General features: G+C 37.5%; 1 protein-coding gene across 1 annotated transcript in view; it reads right to left on the minus strand.

Moving 5' to 3' along the window:
- The window catches only part of MPP6 (membrane protein, palmitoylated 6 (MAGUK p55 subfamily member 6)), a 44337-nt gene extending 26372 nt beyond the window's left edge, over positions 1-17965 (minus strand). The window contains exon 1 of the mRNA XM_009325730.1: positions 17919-17965. The gene's annotated coding sequence lies outside the window, so the exon portion shown is untranslated. The remainder of the gene's footprint in view (positions 1-17918) is intronic.
- Between the last annotated feature and the right edge of the window lie 574 nt (positions 17966-18539).

An 18539-nucleotide genomic window follows, 5' to 3' on the forward strand; every position in this document is an offset into this window, starting at 1 on the left:
GCAGGAATGAAAGCTGAAGATGTAAGTAGTCACGTAGAAATGTTTTACTTAAAAGCTCTGGTCCTATCAAGCAAGAAACAGATAGAACTAAGGAGTTTAGAGTCTACTATAAATCTAAATACCCTATCAAAAATTGCCTTTTGAGCCTCCCATCTCTCCTCTGGCAAATCTGCCCTTGAAATGTTGATAGAGGTTACTCGCTGGGGGGTGGGGGGAAGACCTGTAGAACTTACATGTGAGTCAGGCGTACAAGAACTAAGGATTACAGTGAACAAACTACATAAACCAGGTTGTCAGGAGTGCTCCTTGTTGTTCAATACTTTGGTGTCCAATAAAAAGCAAATGCGTGCTTTTCCTTCAGTGGAAAATTAATTGGGTCTCTCTTGCCTCTCTTGTCTCATCTTTTAGAGGAAACTGGTAAGAACATACTAACTTTGAGAGCTCTATCATGCACCTCCTTCTCTCTCTGAAGACAAACCTTTTTCTATATTCAAAATTTTACCCGTCTGGGTAAAATTTTAAATTCACATCACAACACAGAAGGATTTGCTTTTGTGAGGACAGCATGAGATGGGCATGGTTGACTGCAATGATTAACAAAACCATCTAGGAACACACACATTACAAGAAACACACATTGACAACAGCCTCCAGACAGAACAGGAGGAATTGAGCAGCAGAAACTGGCTCTCAGTTGAGGCGAGGTGTTGAAATAAAAGGATTCTTAGGAATAAGTGACAACAGAACTGAGTCTGAGCTTGGACTCCTAAGAGAAAATGAGATTACAATGGGCCACCCTCCACTCCAGCCCCTGGCTTTGGTGACAGGGAACATACACACATGTAGAATTAATTTCCACAGTCAATTTTCAAAGAACATCTTCATAACCATAGCAAGTTTAAAGCCTCAAGCAAGACTCAGCAGGAGCATACTGATCTGCTGTGTACATGCACTGAACAATTTAATCCTACTATGCATATGACCCCATACTCAGAGAAACTAGTTTGTCATTTGAACCCCATATCAAAAAGGGAAGGGGGAGGGAAGACATGTTAATTGGTCTCTGTGGCAAACAGCGTGCATCCTGAGGCAGAAGAATACGGAAATCCCACTTACTAATGCAAAATTTACTAACCAGTATGAACTCCTCCTAATTCAAATATAGCTCTTCAGACAACGAAAGGACGCTTTTACCCTACATACCATACCTTACAATAGTACACTCAGATCAAACAGAAGTAAAAGATACTATGATAACTCTTCTCTTCTTGTATTTGTAAGAAAAAGACAGGTTTTCACCAAGCTCTCAACTGTGACTCTTCTACCAAATTTGATTTTACTCTTTCTTTCAGTCCCTAATTCTTGTCTACATTAATTCTATGTAAAGGAAAGAGAAAGCATACATTTAAATAAATTTTCCAGATTTGCCGACAGAAGACAAATGTGTCACTCAGCGGGGAAAATTAAAGCTTTCCAGAGTTAATACCTTGCACAGATTTTTTTTTTTAGCTCAATTTCATTTTATTAGTCTCCAACCTTACAAACTAACAGGAATGAAAAGAAAATTATCTATAATAGATTTACATAAATGTATGCATATTTATTTCTACATGACCTACTCATCTGGATAGGAAGGTACAATAAATACCTCAAGGACTAATTTGGTGAGGCTGGTGCTTCACACAAAGTCTAGAAAGTTAGATTAAAATCTCGTCACACACATAAACTTCGGAAACAATTTCTTGTGTGATTTAAAACCTTTTCAAGAGGGATATATCCAAAAGAAAAGTTTCACAAGACATCCAATATGCATAGACAAAAGAAGATTCATTTGTAACTCATACAGCCCTTAAACGATGACAGCTGTGTAAAATTTTTTCCACTTGTATTCATGTTTTTAAAAAAAACTGATTTATGCTTTAATATAAGGTGAAAAAAAAAGTTATTTTGTATCAGCCACTTCTCTCCCCAGTTACAAATTATAACATTTTTGGCAGCCTAGGTGTGAGAAAAGAGGTAACTATGAACAAGTTAACATTCTGAGCTAGTACAAACAAGTTCGTTCACTAACAGACTGTTGACCAAGAATATATGAAACACTGACAAAGCCCTCTTACTACAGTTAGAGTAAGTTTCAGAAACCAGGTTTTAAGATAAAAGTCTCTGGGAAAGCATTATGCAGCGAGCACATACAACATTATGCTTGCATTTTCACAGCCAGCAACTGTATTCACTGAGCAGAGACCCCATTTAGAAATACCTCCAGAGAAGCGCTATAAAAGTGATGTACAATTGCAGTTTAGCCCCTCTGCTCCTCTACGCTAGGCTACAAATTAGTTACACAATCCCATACAAGGTATGCCTACATTGCTTATGGTAGTAGGATACAATGATACTTGGGCTCTCAAACATCCACAGACTTTGCATCTACATCAGTGTAGGTTTTATCCAGGCTATTTGACAAATAATTGCCAAGCAGGGAGTGTTGGGCCAATGCAGCTATAGCCCTATTAATAGCCACCTTAACTCAAGTATTTCTGGGCGGCAGTCCACTGTAACATCAACTAGGCACATTTTCTAAACAGGATCCCTTCCTCATCCAGTAAATACAGTGGATCTCCTCTAGAAAGACAGTAAGACTGCTTAATGAAGGAAGCTGTTGTCCGCAGCATGCATACTTTACTGACTGCACAATATATGGCAGTGAATTAGTAAAGGAAGGAGGAAAAGTCTAATTGATAAGAATGAATGCTCCTCCTGATATTAAAATTCTACTCACTGGATTTTTGCATGTTGAAAAGAAATAACATAAATGCTTAGAAATGTTTACTAGTTTTTTTACTTAATTTTCTCCAAGTCTCCTGGCAAGCCAAGATTGAGCTATTTTAGCATAACTGTAAATAGAAGCTCAAGCAGTCCCTACCCTTATAAAACCTAGCTCAACTACATCTTACATGCCCATTTTTCATGACTCTTAAGGTCACAAAAGCTGTGGGGAAGAGCGAACAACCCTTCCCCATCCCAAACACTGTAGCCATACTTCTTTCAGGCTGTGAAGTTTGTCTAAAAAAAGATGGAAGCACAAATTTTCTGATGAACAGATGGACCTCACAGCTGCATCTTTTGCAAAGAAAAGCACTATTTTAAAATTATTTCAGCAAAGATAAAAAAGGGAACAAAGCATCACATCTCCAAAACCAGCTGAATTAAAAGGTTAAGACTTATCTGAATATGTATATAACATGACCAACAATAAAATATTGATAAGAGATACACTAAAATCCAGTATTGAGGAAATTGCGTTAGACTTCTCTTTCTTAAAGGATTGTAAATAAAAAGATCTCAATTGTAAACTACAAAGGCAATTAACTTAACTTGATGCTCACTAACTAAGCTTGATCCTTTGAAGACAAGCCTATACAGGTGTTAAATATTACTGAGTTTTCTGACTTTTTTTAATTAGAGAAAGACTGATGCAAGCTTCAGGCACAGATGATGATTAACTGAGGAAGCATACACATGCACACACACAAATATGCTGAGTATGTCTCTTCTGACAGAGAGAAGCTTCTCATATAATGGTTTAAATTGTACAGGTCTAACCCCACAATTGAAAGTTCTCTCCCGCAAACAAATGGTAGGACAGCAGAAACCTGCACGGTGATTCCTCTATTGTAGTCTGAGCCACCTAATGAATTTGCTTCTTCGTTATGGTATTTGTGCCACACTGGAAGAGGCAGGAGGGCTTAAGGTGCCTTCTGAAAAGTTCAGGAGATGCAATTACTTAAAAAGAGAATTCACTTTCCTGTTTTTCTGCTTGAATAGTTTTTATGCTCCACTAAAAAAGTAGCATTTCTTACTGAATTACAGCATATACAACTGTTTGAGAGTAATCAGTTAAAACAAATGATTACTAAAAAGTAAACATTTTCCTCCCAGGGGTACATTCAGGAAATTAGTTGGATCAAGTTATGAAAGCTTAAATTAAGTGGGAAGGGTCCCCACAAGGTCTCTAATCCAACCTCATGCTCTAAGAAGGGACAGCTATGAGAGCACACCATGTTGCTCAGGGCTTTACCCAGCAGTCTTGAAAACCTCCCAGGATGGAGACTACGTAACTTCTCTTGGCAACCACTTCCACTACTTCCTAATGATGAAAAAGGTTTTCCTTACCTACCGCCTGAATTTCTCTTGATTCCATTTATGTCATCTGCCTCTCATCCTCACTGGAACAGGTTGCCCACATTAGTTGTCGAGTCTCCATCCCTGGAGATATTCAAAACTCAATGGACACAGTCCTGGACAACCTGCTCCAGTTGATCCTCTTTGAGCAGGGGGGTTGAGCCAGATGATCTGAAGAAGTCCCTTTCAACCTCAATGATTCTGAGACTCTGTAATTATTTCCTGGCATCCTTCATTCAGATGGAAAGCTTCACTCACTACTATTACTCTTCTTGAACTCTGCTATATACTCTTTCACACCATGTAAATACTACCTTGAAATAAATACTGGAAACTCATATTGATACTATACTGAAAGACAGAAATCTCCACTCCTTTTGTAATGGAAAAGGCCCCACTTTAAACCCATAAACACCATCAGCTCAGTTATGGATGCCTGCACTTCTCCAGGGCAACTCAGGCAACACTGAAAAAGCTATGCTAACAGTGGTCGTTTTGAGGTAAATATAAGAATTTTCACACCATTAAAAAAAAAAAAGAAAAAAAAGCAGTCCTATGCCTCCAAATAATTACTTTATGAATTGATACTAAATTGCTAATATGCTGTTTTACAGCTTCTAAATACTGTTCATCAGAAATTTAATAACTACAGTAAATCTTTGCTTAACATCTGAATATCACCATTGCCAGTTGCCAACAAATAAATAAATTTACTTCCACAGTTTCTGAAAACTTTACACATTGCTCTAAATATATGAAGCTTTTGCTCTAGCTGACTGTTCGCATTAGTCTTCCTGAAAGGTAGTACTACGAAGCCAAATTTTGAAACTAGTTCCATTTCCCCTCTAAATTGTATATTATACAGTTAAGGCACAGCTTAAAGGAAACCACTACTTTTCCACTTGCTATTACAATGTTCATATGTTGCCATTTGGAAGAAATAATCTTTGAGAAGATCTTTGAAAAAACTTCAAAACATAAGCATTTCTCTGTACCTGCCAAGCTGCACAGATATGAAGACCAAATATTTCAGACATTGAAGAAATTATTAAAAAGTGTTTAAGTAATCCAGAAATCTAAATCTGTTGGAGGCAGTAGAGGTCAGTGGAAAGAAAAGGAGATATTCTATATTTTTGAAAGCCTCTACCTATAGTCTAGACAAGTAGGGCTGTATATATGTAAAAGCTTCCATTGTAGGAAAAAATTTAAGTGCTCCAAGAGGAGAGAAATTAAAAACAGTATTGTGCCTCAAATTAGAAGCAGCAGTTGCATTTGAAATAAAATACAGAAGGAATTTAATGCAAAAGCTTCAACCACCATACAGCACAAACTACAGTGTGTAAAAGCAAGTCAACTAAAAGCTTTTTGAAAAGGCTAGATTGTTTCTTTTTTTTTTTTTGTAGTGGTCTTACTTTTCAGCTAGAGATGTTAGGAAAGTACATACTGATGTCACACAAAGACTACTGTACTTTAAATGAATACTAGCATATGCCCCGGGAGAAATTTCAATTTTGGTGAACAAAGACTGTATTCCCTTAGTTCTTCAACTACTTTAGTACTTCAGGTACTAAGGATATTTTATGTAATAATATCCTTATACATAATGTAATATAATAATATATAATAATATCTTTATTATTTTCCTGAATAATAAGGATATTTTAAACCTGATTTTTAAATGAAGGCAAAACGCATTCAGTGGATATACAGTCTAAGATACTGTTTCGTACCCAAAGTTTCAGTAAAAATTCAACAAGTTTCAGGATGTATCCTGCACTCCACTCAACTTATACAACAGGCTGAACTTATTGGATCACATCAGTCATCTTCCCTGGTATTTTGCAAGAAACAGCTGGATGAAGAAACTTGTATTCTCTGCAGCCACATACATAGGCAATTAATGCCAGTATTTATGAAGTCCAAAATGCCAGCATAACAGATGCAACAAAATAAGTACAGCTTTTGAAGTATGCCTTTCTCTGTATCTTAATTTTTCAGCTCTAATATGCACCCTTCCAAATGAATCAAAGCTTTTTATCTCTGTATTTCTGCCACAGGACTTAAAATTGTTTATGTGTTGCAGGGTGACAGAGCCTGAAGACAGCGTAACTGACTGACAAAATACTAACAACATAAGTAAAGACCACAGTTATATACCCAGGAGCAAGTTACGTGTTACAAAAAAAAAAAATTCAGTTTACTGTACCACTTTTCTTGGTCGAAAAGTTGAGGTGAAGTCATGCAGAACCATCTATACGATTTTATCTCATTGATAACTTTATCAAGGAAATCAATGACAAGATCTTCCTAAATCAGATCCCTTTTCCACACAAGTACTAAATTCAGACCTGAAGAGAAAAGAGTGAACACCCTTCCAAAGGGAGAGGAGAATTCCACTTTAAGTGTTATGTGGTTTCATCTTGTTACTGGTCTCCAATCAACATTGTCATAGTGGGTAAAGGCAAGCTGTGAAACTTCCGAGTTGTATGTTCTGCCCCACTTCTAAAAACAGGCACCCTAGCAGCCACAAAAAGGGAGGTTCAAGTTCTGTTATGAATGTGTTTCTTCAACCATTCGCACTTTCATCTAGGCACACTATGCAGGCATATTTTCAAAGAAGATGATTAAAATTCACAAGGATTGTAAGGTACTCTACTGCCAGTGTAAATGTCATGGCTCAGAACAATACTTGCAGAGCTATTTTGTAATGTAGTTTGGGTACATCTGCAAACAAGACAAGGTACCTCTAATACACAAAATTGGATACTCTACTGCATAGCAAAGTAACAACACTGCACCTCCAGAGACCCGTGATGAATCTGATCACTAGAGATCTTGTTGGTTCCACTGGAGTTTGCATCTCAGGGGTGCTTGCATCCTTCCATCTGAAAGCACCCGATCACTCAACAGAACACCAGCAGGAAATCATCAAAAAAATCAACACTTCAGATACCTGGGCACTTCCTTAATCTTGGTTAATACGAAATTTAGCTTAAACAATTATTTCTGTTCCCTGTTCTTAATCCAAATTATTTACAGCTAACAAACAACACGTCAGTTTTCATTCTTCTAACCTAAAGAGGGTAATTTTCTGCCATAAAGAGGGCGATTCTCTCCTCTCCTATATTGATTGGGAAAGAAGCAAGCCTGGCATAATTCCTCTGTACCTCTTCCAGCCTGCACCTTTTTTCAATATGGACAGTCATGATTGTGCAAAGTATATCAGACAAGAGTCTCATGAGCGCCTTGCACAACAACACTAATACTTCCCTTTCTACTCATACAGATAGATCATGAGATCTATTTTGACTTTCTCACAGTTATATCCTACTGTCAGCTCAATCTACTGGTCTGTCACAAAAGAACTTCTGTCTCCTCCAAACCTTAAATTTGCAGCTGAACAAAGTGTCCTCTTCCTTAAATGCAAAACACTACATGTATATTTTGTCCCACTGCTATTACTCTAGGCTTCAAATCAGGTTTTGGCACTTTGGTTTTGATCCTCTTTTTCTTCAGTGAAAATGCTTAGACGAATTTCACCAGAAACCACCTTTCATCCAGATACTACCGCTGCTTTTAACACTACCTCCTTCTACAGCTTTAAGTGTAGAAGACACTGAGGAATTCTAACAGTTAACAATTTTATGATGAAGGGTTTTGATATCGAGTGAAGTAAAGCTGTACTAACACATTCTCAGACTTATTTCATAACAGCAGCAGAATGGTTTATAAATGAAGGCATTGAAACACAGCACTTTCAAAATCTGATTGCCCCATTATGATGCAGCCACTCCAAAAATTACACCCATGCCTTTTTAATACATCACACCCATATATTAACATTTCATGTATGCCCTGTTTCAGATCTCTGTTATTGTGAAGTATTTAATTATCACTTCCAACCTAAAACACTGGAGTATTTCAACTAGACCTGCATCAATGCAGATATAAAAATACTTTTATTTGAGATGCTGCACAGCACTTGAAAATTGCTCAATAAATTCATATACAGAAAACAGAAATGCAAGACAGCTTTTTAGAGCACAAAATAAATTAAAGCTCTTTAGAAAAGATTTAGACTATCTCAACACATTATTTAATCAAAAATGAAAGTGATTCTGATTTAAAATAGAAAAGATATTTGACTATTATATGACTATTATATCTACCCCATTTTTCTAGGAGGAAAAAGACCCACCATGCAAAACTTCCATAAGGAATTTTTCAGTTAACTCAGAGTCTACTTAATTTCACTGAAAGTTTTCCTCTGCATCGCAACTTGCAAGTCAAAAATTTAAGACAGGAGTGAGACTGCAAAAATTGTAAAATCTAAATGAAATTATCTCTGGCCTAGGACCTCAGTTTTCAATTTTACATGATCACCTAGTACATTTTCCAGAAGTTTCATTTGAAGTTCATTCCTAAACTCTAACACTCCCACTTCCACTAAAATAATCCCCCTTATTCAAGCACTCCCCATCTCTGCCCAAACTCATTAAGAAGCTGCAAAAGCAAGTTGCTAAATTAACAATGTTATAGTTCAGGGTGACTTGCAACAGAAAGGAAAAAAAAAAGTTTTCTTTACTACCCTTGTCATATGATGCAGTTCTCATTTACTCTAAGGACACAAGGTAAAGCCTTACCTACAAAGAAAATTTACCAAAACACTTGGAATGTTAGTAGTGATGTAGCAGATAGAAAATGACTTTTCAAAATTTGTTTGCACAACAACATTGCTGATGTTTTTAAATGGTGAAAAATACCACATAAAACCTTTGTACTTTAATACAGAGATTGCAAAACATGATGGCATGTTAAATGCTTACTTGACCTGCATGATGCCCAAAATGCATCTCAGTCATTTCTCTAGTAAGAGACTCCATTCTATACTTTTAATTTAATGCAGTCAAGATTTACACAATTACCTATTCATTATCCTCAACAGTTACCTTCCTTTAGTCCTTTGAAGGATATGTTCAAGAACCATAGAAAAGGAATAAAAAGATCACCTTGACACGCAGATTGTGAAAGGAACTGAAAAACTCCATTGAGTAAGTAATACCGCACTTAGTCATGTGTTTCACCTCCCAGACTACTTGCCCGCAATATGTTGTCAGGATTTATTTAGGATCACAAATGCTTAATTAAAAGTGAAAAATTTCATTTCAATTTAAGAATATCTGGGCACAATAACAGGGGAAAAAGTTATTTCTAGTGGTCTTGGGACAGCTTGCATTAAGAACTACACATTTTTAAGAAAATTACCACTTCGAATGTTCACTTTGAATGTTCACCACTGTCACTTTCAAGTCAGTTTCCAACTTACTGCTGTAAACACTGAAGGACAATGTTCTGTGTTGTATAAGGTGGACACAGACACAGAAACTGCAAAGGGTGTCTTCAAAACAGTATTTTGCACTTGTACCTGTGATGCATACTGACAAGTTTGAAATTTTCTACTCTATTTCCTTAGAATACCAAGTTTGGTTTCATTAAGTTTTGCCTAAGAACTTCTGAATTTAAGAACTTCTGAATTTTCAGTCATGTACTCTGTCACCCCAACTAAAGCAAAAACAGAGAACTTTTAAGTAAAGGCTTACAGTGAGTAACTTGTGATCAAATAGTTACAAGTTTTCTAATTAAACAATGAGTTTTAAACACCTTTCCATTCAACTCTTCCTTTGGGAAGTAGGATACTAGATGACAGAAGCTCAAGGACATGACGAAGCTTCAGTGTAGTGGAAGGGCTGCAGTAAAAGACAGTTCATGCTCAGAAATACAATGATCAGCTTAATACATCACCAAAAATCTTGCTTCCAACAACTATTGACGGCTTCATTCCCAATGTCCAAAGAATGTGCTTAAATGAAGTACAGCTTACTACCAGAACTAAAGATTAAGTGGGAAGTTAGAAACATGTTATATGCCCAGATATAATCTGCTGCTATTGCACGCAGAGCCTAGTAACTGCTGCAGTGGAAGGCAGTCATCTCACTTCAGTTTATTTCTCTGCTTTGATAGCAGTAACTATGCAAGTACATACTTCCAGTCACCCACATTACACAAATCACTCCCTCAGTTACTGTTGCACAAGCCAAGTTCTGCACATCTTCAGTTCAATTATTTTCTTTTTTTCAAAAGAAATTCTGGAAAATGCAAAGACAGCCAAACTTTTCTTCTTGGTCAGTTCACACCACTGCAAAACTTAATAAAAGAATACAGTCTATCAAAGCTTTTCATCATTTTCTGAGACAGGTAAATTGCTGTAATACCTGAAAGTAGAAATGTTTACAGCTACAACTTTTACTTATATCTCATTATCTCTTATAACATGTTTTCCTGTTTTCATGAGGCCATGATGGAACTTGGCTTTTTGAGTGCATCTGAACCGTGAGAAAGTCTACAGAGGGTAAAAAATAAAAAATTTTAAGATAATTTCTTTCTAGACTCCAAACTGCAATTGCTGTTTCTTAAAAGCAGTTCATACATATCCTCATATGCTAACTCTCTTCAATCCCATTTATGGTGAAACAATAAAAGCCACAGACTCTCTTGGTTTTGGCCCAAGTCCTTTGTTCTATTCTTTCCCCCACTGCTTAGGGGTCTCAGAGAAAGGGATGGGAGGAGAAAAGAGAGGAAGTTGTTAGTACAGGCAGCACCTGACTGAGCCAAGAACCTCATTGGTTTCTGACAGTGGAACCTCTCAGATTCGCACAAGTTTCCAGGCCCAGTTACTTGGGTATCTAGTAGTCAGAATTACTTAGAATATTATGCCAACAACAGAAAAGAAGTGGAGAGGACTCTCAAAATAGCCTATTAAAGTCCTCCTATGTACAATCAGAAATGGCAGGTTAGGGACCATGATCCTTCTCCATCCCCAGCCTTGGAATTCCACTGTAATAGATAAATAATTCCACGTTTCAGCTTTTCCACAAGAAGGTTTTATGAAGTCTGGGTCCTGACCTGGAAAAGAGTAATTGCTTTGCCAACCATCTTCAGCATGGCAGTTAAGAGGACTGTCTCATCACACTAAATGAGTTCTCAGAGCAGTCTGTCCCATCCATAGTAGTTTCTACTTATTATAATCCCGATTAAATTCCTCTTTACAGAAGAGTATTGGGCCTGAGAGATATATAAAAAGGGAGTAATGTACCCTCCTATGGATAAATTGGTTCTTCGGACACAACTAGCTTTAGGATTGCGGAATAATTTAACATGAGGTTACCCTTGAGTTCCCACGTGAACTTAAAAGGGCAACAATGTGTTTTTCTGTAATGCTAGGATACCCAACATTTTCTGGGAGTTAGAAGGTCAAAAAAAACATTCATGACATTCATAACTATTGGCAACAGAGAAAACAAGCACTATCTCAGCAGACAGGTCATACAGCACACACAAGGTAATAAGAATCAAATAAGATGGAGTAGTCACGGGCTCATGCAAACTCAGCACTGAAGTTAAATGGCCACATTCTTCCTCATAATTTTGAAAGGTGTGAAACAAAATATAGGCTAAGAATGCATTTTCAGAAAATGTAAATTCCTCTTGATAAAAAGGAAACCAACCTGTTTAGCTGTTTTTTCAAATAATCAGCTATATTTTTTTCATTTTCCACTACATTGTTCCTGGAGACATGCCCAAAACCCAAGTGAAATCTTGATTCTGCTTCGAGTTTTTGGGTACCCTGCCTGTTAACATGGCCCCCAGCATACCTGCACACATTCCACTTGTCACGTGGTACAAGAACAAGTCTTATACTCAGGACAGAATCTGGTTGGCTGTCTCTCCTCAAAGAACAGCTGAGATTTTAAGCAGCCCAGGCTTGCACTTCCCTAAATCAACAGATCCCGATAGCTCAGCTACAAGCATCCTACATGTCAGCTACATGCATGTGCAAAGCTGCAAGGTAGTATGCTGGACTTTGGCTTGCTTTTTGGTCCAGTTGGGAGAGGAAAATAGCTTAAGGAAACAGATATAAAGTAAACCACACGCAGGTAGACTGCCAGAACACCTGTCCCTGGACAGATCCAATGGCACACTAACAAAGGCACAAGCCCAGCAGCCTCTTCATAGCCAGGCACACACTCACTGGATTGCTGGTCCACCTACTAGCGTTAGTCTGCACATGGAGATCCATTAGAAGCATCAGATCTTCATGTTGAAACTTCCTTTGGAACGCTCAGTTTGAAAGAGACCTTAGCAATAATAATAGCACACTGCTTGGAAAGGTATCTTTTTATTTTCATTAATATAATATCCTTTCCATAAATCAAGCTTACTGATGGCACCAAGTATATCTCTACAGAAACTTACCATGGTAGCAAATAGCAATGACACTTGATCCCATAAGAAGGAATTTGTGTTCAATGATGGAAGCAATGAACTACACCAAGGAGCGTTGTAATTTCCTGGTCTCATGTGCCTGTTATACTTTTCTTGCTCTAACAATACCTGTAAACCCACACGCTGGCTCCATATAACTCCTCTTGACCTATATTATACATACCTACCTGACTACAAGAAGGGAAAGAAGTGTAGGAAGCAAGTGGACATGTAGATATCCAAACTTAAGATTGGGCGCGTGAACTATGATTCAGAAACAGATTTTCACTATTGGCAAAAAATTGAGTTTTGTACCAATGGATTTTACACCTCTTTAGACTCATGAGGTGTCAGTCGTCTTTGTTTCTACAGGTAGTGAGTCCAAATAAAATTAAGCGTTACCAAATCCACTGACTGCCTCAAGACAAACAACAGAGTTCAATTACTCACATACTATTGCTGTGTATGACAAATGTCAAATGAGAGTCCCAAGACAGTTATTTGATCTTAAAGCCAAAAGTAGTCAGTGGCCCATATTCAGTACTGTAACACATGGAAAGAGTCTAAACTTAAGTACAAACCGAAAAATATTTTCATCCATTCTGAAGACGATACTGACTAACAGCAGGAAACTGTAGAACCCTTCCTCTAAAGGATTTTCACTAAAGACTTACAGATAAAGCACTATCTGTCAGTTTTCCTAATTCTTCTTTAAACAAGTCCATCACTCAGCAGGCAGTTCTTGTTCTAGACATATACCTGAACCTAAACAGGTATCTTTTTGTGAGAAAGGAACATTCATACAATGTTGTATGAGCACATATGTCGGATCCCTTGATTTAAAGTATCAGGAAGACTATCTTAAGTTCAAGACTTAATAAAATAAATAAATCAGTAAAGTAATTCTACCAGTCTTGCTCTTCAGTTATGGGGCTTTCTAAGAACAGGCGGATACAGGTTCTTCTGTATGATAGATACAGAAAAACAATGCAAAGACTGACAAGAAGAGAAGTGCATAGTGCAGCACAAATTTGCTAGTTCAGCAGAGCTGCAAGACTCTACCGTAAATTTGAAGCACGGAAATATCACAGCAACTGCATCTGAAACATTCTTGCTTTCCCTAAAAATTTTTACTTGAATCTACAGTACTAACAGCAGAGCCAATGCAATACACAGTGTCCTAAGATTTTTGAGGAAGGGAAATAGATTCCATAAAAGACACACACTACAATAAGAGGACCCCAAACAAACTTAGAGACACAGCACTTCTGATGCCTTGTACAAAGATGACTGTAATAAAAGAACTAGCTCATTTTAATCCTTTGAAGGTTTTTGTTGGATTATATTTTTGGGAGGGGTGGAAAATATATTTTAATGAGCTTAATCACCACTGAGATGCAGAAATTCAAGATCATCTTAGTGTCAGATTCTCTCTCATGTTTTTTTTTTCAGTCATCTGTTTTGTACATTTCCAAATTATACCAGCCATCATAACACACATGCATGCACACACACCCCAACATCAGCATTTACAACATTTAACCAAAATTTAAACCCTACCATACACAGAAAAGCTGGTCATCTCTCCAACACAGAAACGAGTAAAATTTTGTTTGAGGCCCAAAATTCCCGAACACCTATTTAATAGCAAATTATTTGGAAATGTATTGAATAAAAAGCAAAAAATGGCTGGAAAGTAGGCAACACATTATGATGAAGTTAGAAAAACTAGATACAGCAAAAGGAGTGGCTCAGAAGGAAAAAGAAAAAATGTAACATGGCTTACCGCACGTGCCAGCTGATGGCCCAGGAACCACACCTGGCCTGTCATTTTTGCACACAGTCTAGCACTAAAAGACAGTGCCTTCACCATGCTGGAAGGGGTAGTGTTTAAATGGGACTGCCACCTGCTCCACCTGTCTTCATGTATACAGTCTGGCACTTCTACCTGGAAGATGACATTATGCTTACTACTCTTTCCTTGATGGGAAAAAGAGGGAGGTTCCCAAAGCTGAGTAGGTTCAGCTTGCCACTCATTGTGCTCCTTTTTCAGCCTACTGCCTTAAAAAAAGTTCATTAGACAGTATTACAGAGAAGTGGGATTCACTAAAATATTACTGAAATTATTTAAGTATATGTTCAGCTGCAAGCAGGAAACTAATCCCAGTGACTTCAAAGTTAAGGCATCTGTTAAAGTTGGTTTTGGGAATTAGGCCAGAGAAAAAGAGCAAAAAGGAAGGAAGTGACCTACTTGAATGAAAGACTCATTCTGAGGTTTGTATGTTCAGATTCCCCCAAAAGAGGCTGACAAGAGGTATTTGCATATATTTCCTTAACTACAAATCGTGAAACGTCACATAGTATAACTCTCGATTAACCCATTTGGTTCACAAAGGTTATTCATACTCATATATACTCAAGATTTTTTCCACTATCCTTCCATTCACTGCCTATTTCTGTTCACCCAAGAAAGTGTTTCCTAAGTTTACCCAAATGCTTGAAAAACAAGAGTAGAGACTAAAACCAAAATGGCGGCTTAGCTGCATTAAAAGGATGAGTAGTTTGAGTGAAAACAATCTGTGCTATAGACATTTAGAGATCTTTCTAACATGTTTAAATTCTATTTTAAAAAATGGCCAGGATCTGGAGTCCTGATGACTCTTCAACTTCTTTTGCCTTTCTTCATCTTGTTAACTCAGTCAGAAGCTGCCAATGAACTCTAAAAACTATGTAATAAAAGCTTTAGCAGGATTCTAATTTTGGTCACAGATAACCAAGTATAGTAATTCTAGATAATATTAGCTGAGATTTATGATGCATTCAACATCTTCAGATGCACAAGAGTATTTTTGGGCATCACTTGAACAGACAATGTTCAATGTACAGCTGGTAAATTTTACTTCTCTTTTTTCTCCTATTTCTATACAAGAAGTACATGCGTGCTGCATTTTATCTCAATTTTCTTCTAAAGGATCTATTTCTTCAGCAAGAGAAAAGACAAGTCTAGTCAAGCCTCACTTTCAAGACATCAGAAGATCAAACTATAGCTATTTTTGAGAATGGAAGTTAGATATACGATCGTCACTTCTCTGAGCAAGACATACCAATAGTTAGAGGAAGACCTGCCCTCCTGGTCCAACTTGGGATAAGAAAAGTTGGTCAATGCAATGCTGGTGTATCATTTCTAAACTACAAAAAAAACCCAATTGTTTGTTTTACCTACCACTATCAAAATCTCTTATCCCAAGAAGAAAGAGCACCTCAAAAAGCCTAGATCAAGTTCTTGGCAATGGAACTGCTCTTACTTCTATATACTTCCCAACTTACGTCAAGCCTGAGAACTTCTATATTCCACTTATCCCAAACTAGGCGTTTGCCAGTGACTACAGTTCTTGTTCAAAGATGGTAAGATAGTCACCTTGAAAAAAAATTTTTTTAAACATTTTTAGAAAACTACATTGGGACACTGCTTCTTTATCGCCTCTTCAACTGACTGATGAAGGGATCAAACACAAGAACCTCAACTTTTACCGATAAGTGTAAAAAGATGAAATACTGAAAAGCAAAGAGGAAAGAGCTCTTTACATCTTGCTGGGTCCTTGCCATCACATTTCCAACAGGTAGCAGAAACTATTTCTATAGCACTATGCCTCTATTCTGTATGGCTATCACCGCTTGGATTCTAAGATCTCCTATCAAGCTGGTTTCGCTGAACAAAATACATCTCCTGCTCACTGTTAACACAAGGTGGTCTAGAAGTCTTGAACCCATCCTTCTTACTTGCATCAGAGGACTGAACCAAGAAGCTTAAAAAGTCATTGGGTATTACTGTAAACTTGGAAGTGTTTTCCAAGTGATACTGAATATAACAAAATACTAGCTACCTGTAGAATGATTGAAGTGAGCGAAAGACGAGCCAGTTGCTACAGTTCGTTCCCAATTCTGAGTAGAGATATAGGACAATGTGAAGAGGGACTTTAGGAAGAATGTTTTTTTAATCACAGCAATCTAAAACAGATCACTGCTTCCTTGTTATCCATGCATTTCCACAGACTGGTTGAAGATTTGTTTCCAAGCACAGGATACCATACTGTCAGTCTGACTTGAAAGAGTATTTCTATTGCTAATCTAGAAGTCTTTCCTTTAGCTTCAGATGACCACCTGTTATCAGCACAGACATGTAAGTTCAAAGGACTCTATGGCCAACCAACCCAAAATTCAAACTATTACGATGTTCTTCATTTAGCCCCATTACACTGTATCTTTCTGTGTTTATTAAGCACTGAGAGCAGAAGAACCTTTAAAGCAACACCAAGATCTTGGCCAAGGCTAGGTCCACCTTACACAGGGTGCCTGGGTGGAAGATGGGATCAGAAGGAACATGTCACACAGCAGCAGTCAGATTTCTGGAGAGCAGGTAAATATGTAAACAGGCATATAGGCTCCAGTGCTCGGAGGCTAAGCATCTATTTCTGCTGTTCCATCTGGACACATCATTAGGCAGAATGGAGCTATGGCCAACCTAAGAACAATCTGTGGGTATCCTGGTCAGCCTGACATGCTTCCTAAACTGCATATATGGGTAATCATTAATCTGCTGCAAACTTACCACCAGCTCTATTACCAAAACAAGAACTAGTACTGGCTCAATCTTCACAGTAGGCTACAATGATACACATATCACATCTCAGTTATCAAGCACTCCAGAGAAAATGTCAATTATTTAAAGAAACTAAAGAGTAATCCAGACCAAGGATAAGAGTTTCTCATGTTTAATCAAACAGATCTCCAGTGCAGAGTAGCAATTTATACATGAATACTAGTCCATGAAGAAGTTGAGACTAGTTTTAAAATGGAAGCATCTTGAATAGTAAAAGCACACAATACAAATTACATAAACAACCCACAAACCTCATTTGGTTCAAAAAGTCTTCAAGTAAAACATTAGTTGGATTCTAGGAGATTACCTGGGGAAAATATCATGTATGCTTACTTTGGTTTTATACTTTCCTAGACACCTTATGTATGCTGGGCTTTTTGTTTACAGACAAGTGTTCCCTTTTTTAAGATATATAGGTATGTATGTACATACACACATACACTCTTAACACATACATATAAAATACTATATAAAAAAATGCCCTCTTTATGTATGTATACATATATGTATCTATGTATACAGTCATGCACACACATACAAAAAAAAAGTGTATCTATTTTTAAAGAGTATTTAATGGACTGCCATCTCCAACGATTACTGAAAACAACCCTGTTCACTTCAAATGGGTAATATCTCAACATAGACCAAGATCACATCAAACAGGAGAAAGGTCCTGATGCAGGGTCTTTCTTCAGTGCAATATTAGGGAGTAGGAATCTTTTTCTTACAGGTAGCCATACCCAGAGCTGCTTACCTGTGCCTAGTATTTTAGATCATCCTCTTGCGTTTACACTGGCTCCCTAATGACCTGTAGAAAAGCAGAGAAAAAGAAAGGGCGGCAAATACATTATCTCTGTCGTCTACAAGGGGACAAACTTTCTGGAGACCTTCAGTCTTGTGCCTTTAGCAGAATGACTGATAATGCTGTCTTAGTTTTCAATCCCCTCCGCAAAGCAACCAGATCTTTTTGGAAGCTGTTACTGTGCAGGCCCAGGGCAATTACATAAGATGTTATTTTAGTCGCGAACAACACATCAAATTTTGGATTCTGCTACTGTTGCAGATTAGCACAATGAAATTCTTCACCAGTTTTTGGCTAATGATGTCTAGGCGCTTGGGGACCATGATATGCTTCTTTATCCCTTTCCGGAAGCTGAATTTAAGGCTATTCAGACACTAAATTTTCTGGCCCCAGCTTCTTCCTATCAAGAGACATCCATGTCTTCTGTCTTCTTGAAAATCTGCTCAGATATAATGTTAATAGGAGCTCCTGATAGATTCTGAATGGTTTCAGAAGTTGCATTGCATGTTGGAAAAAGGATATGGAGTTAGATGGACCTTCGGTCTGACCCAATGACAGTTCTTATTATAGGAA

This window comes from Pygoscelis adeliae, unplaced genomic scaffold, assembly GCF_000699105.1.
Source record: "Pygoscelis adeliae isolate BGI_AS28 unplaced genomic scaffold, ASM69910v1 Scaffold226, whole genome shotgun sequence".
NCBI lineage: Eukaryota > Metazoa > Chordata > Aves > Sphenisciformes > Spheniscidae > Pygoscelis > Pygoscelis adeliae.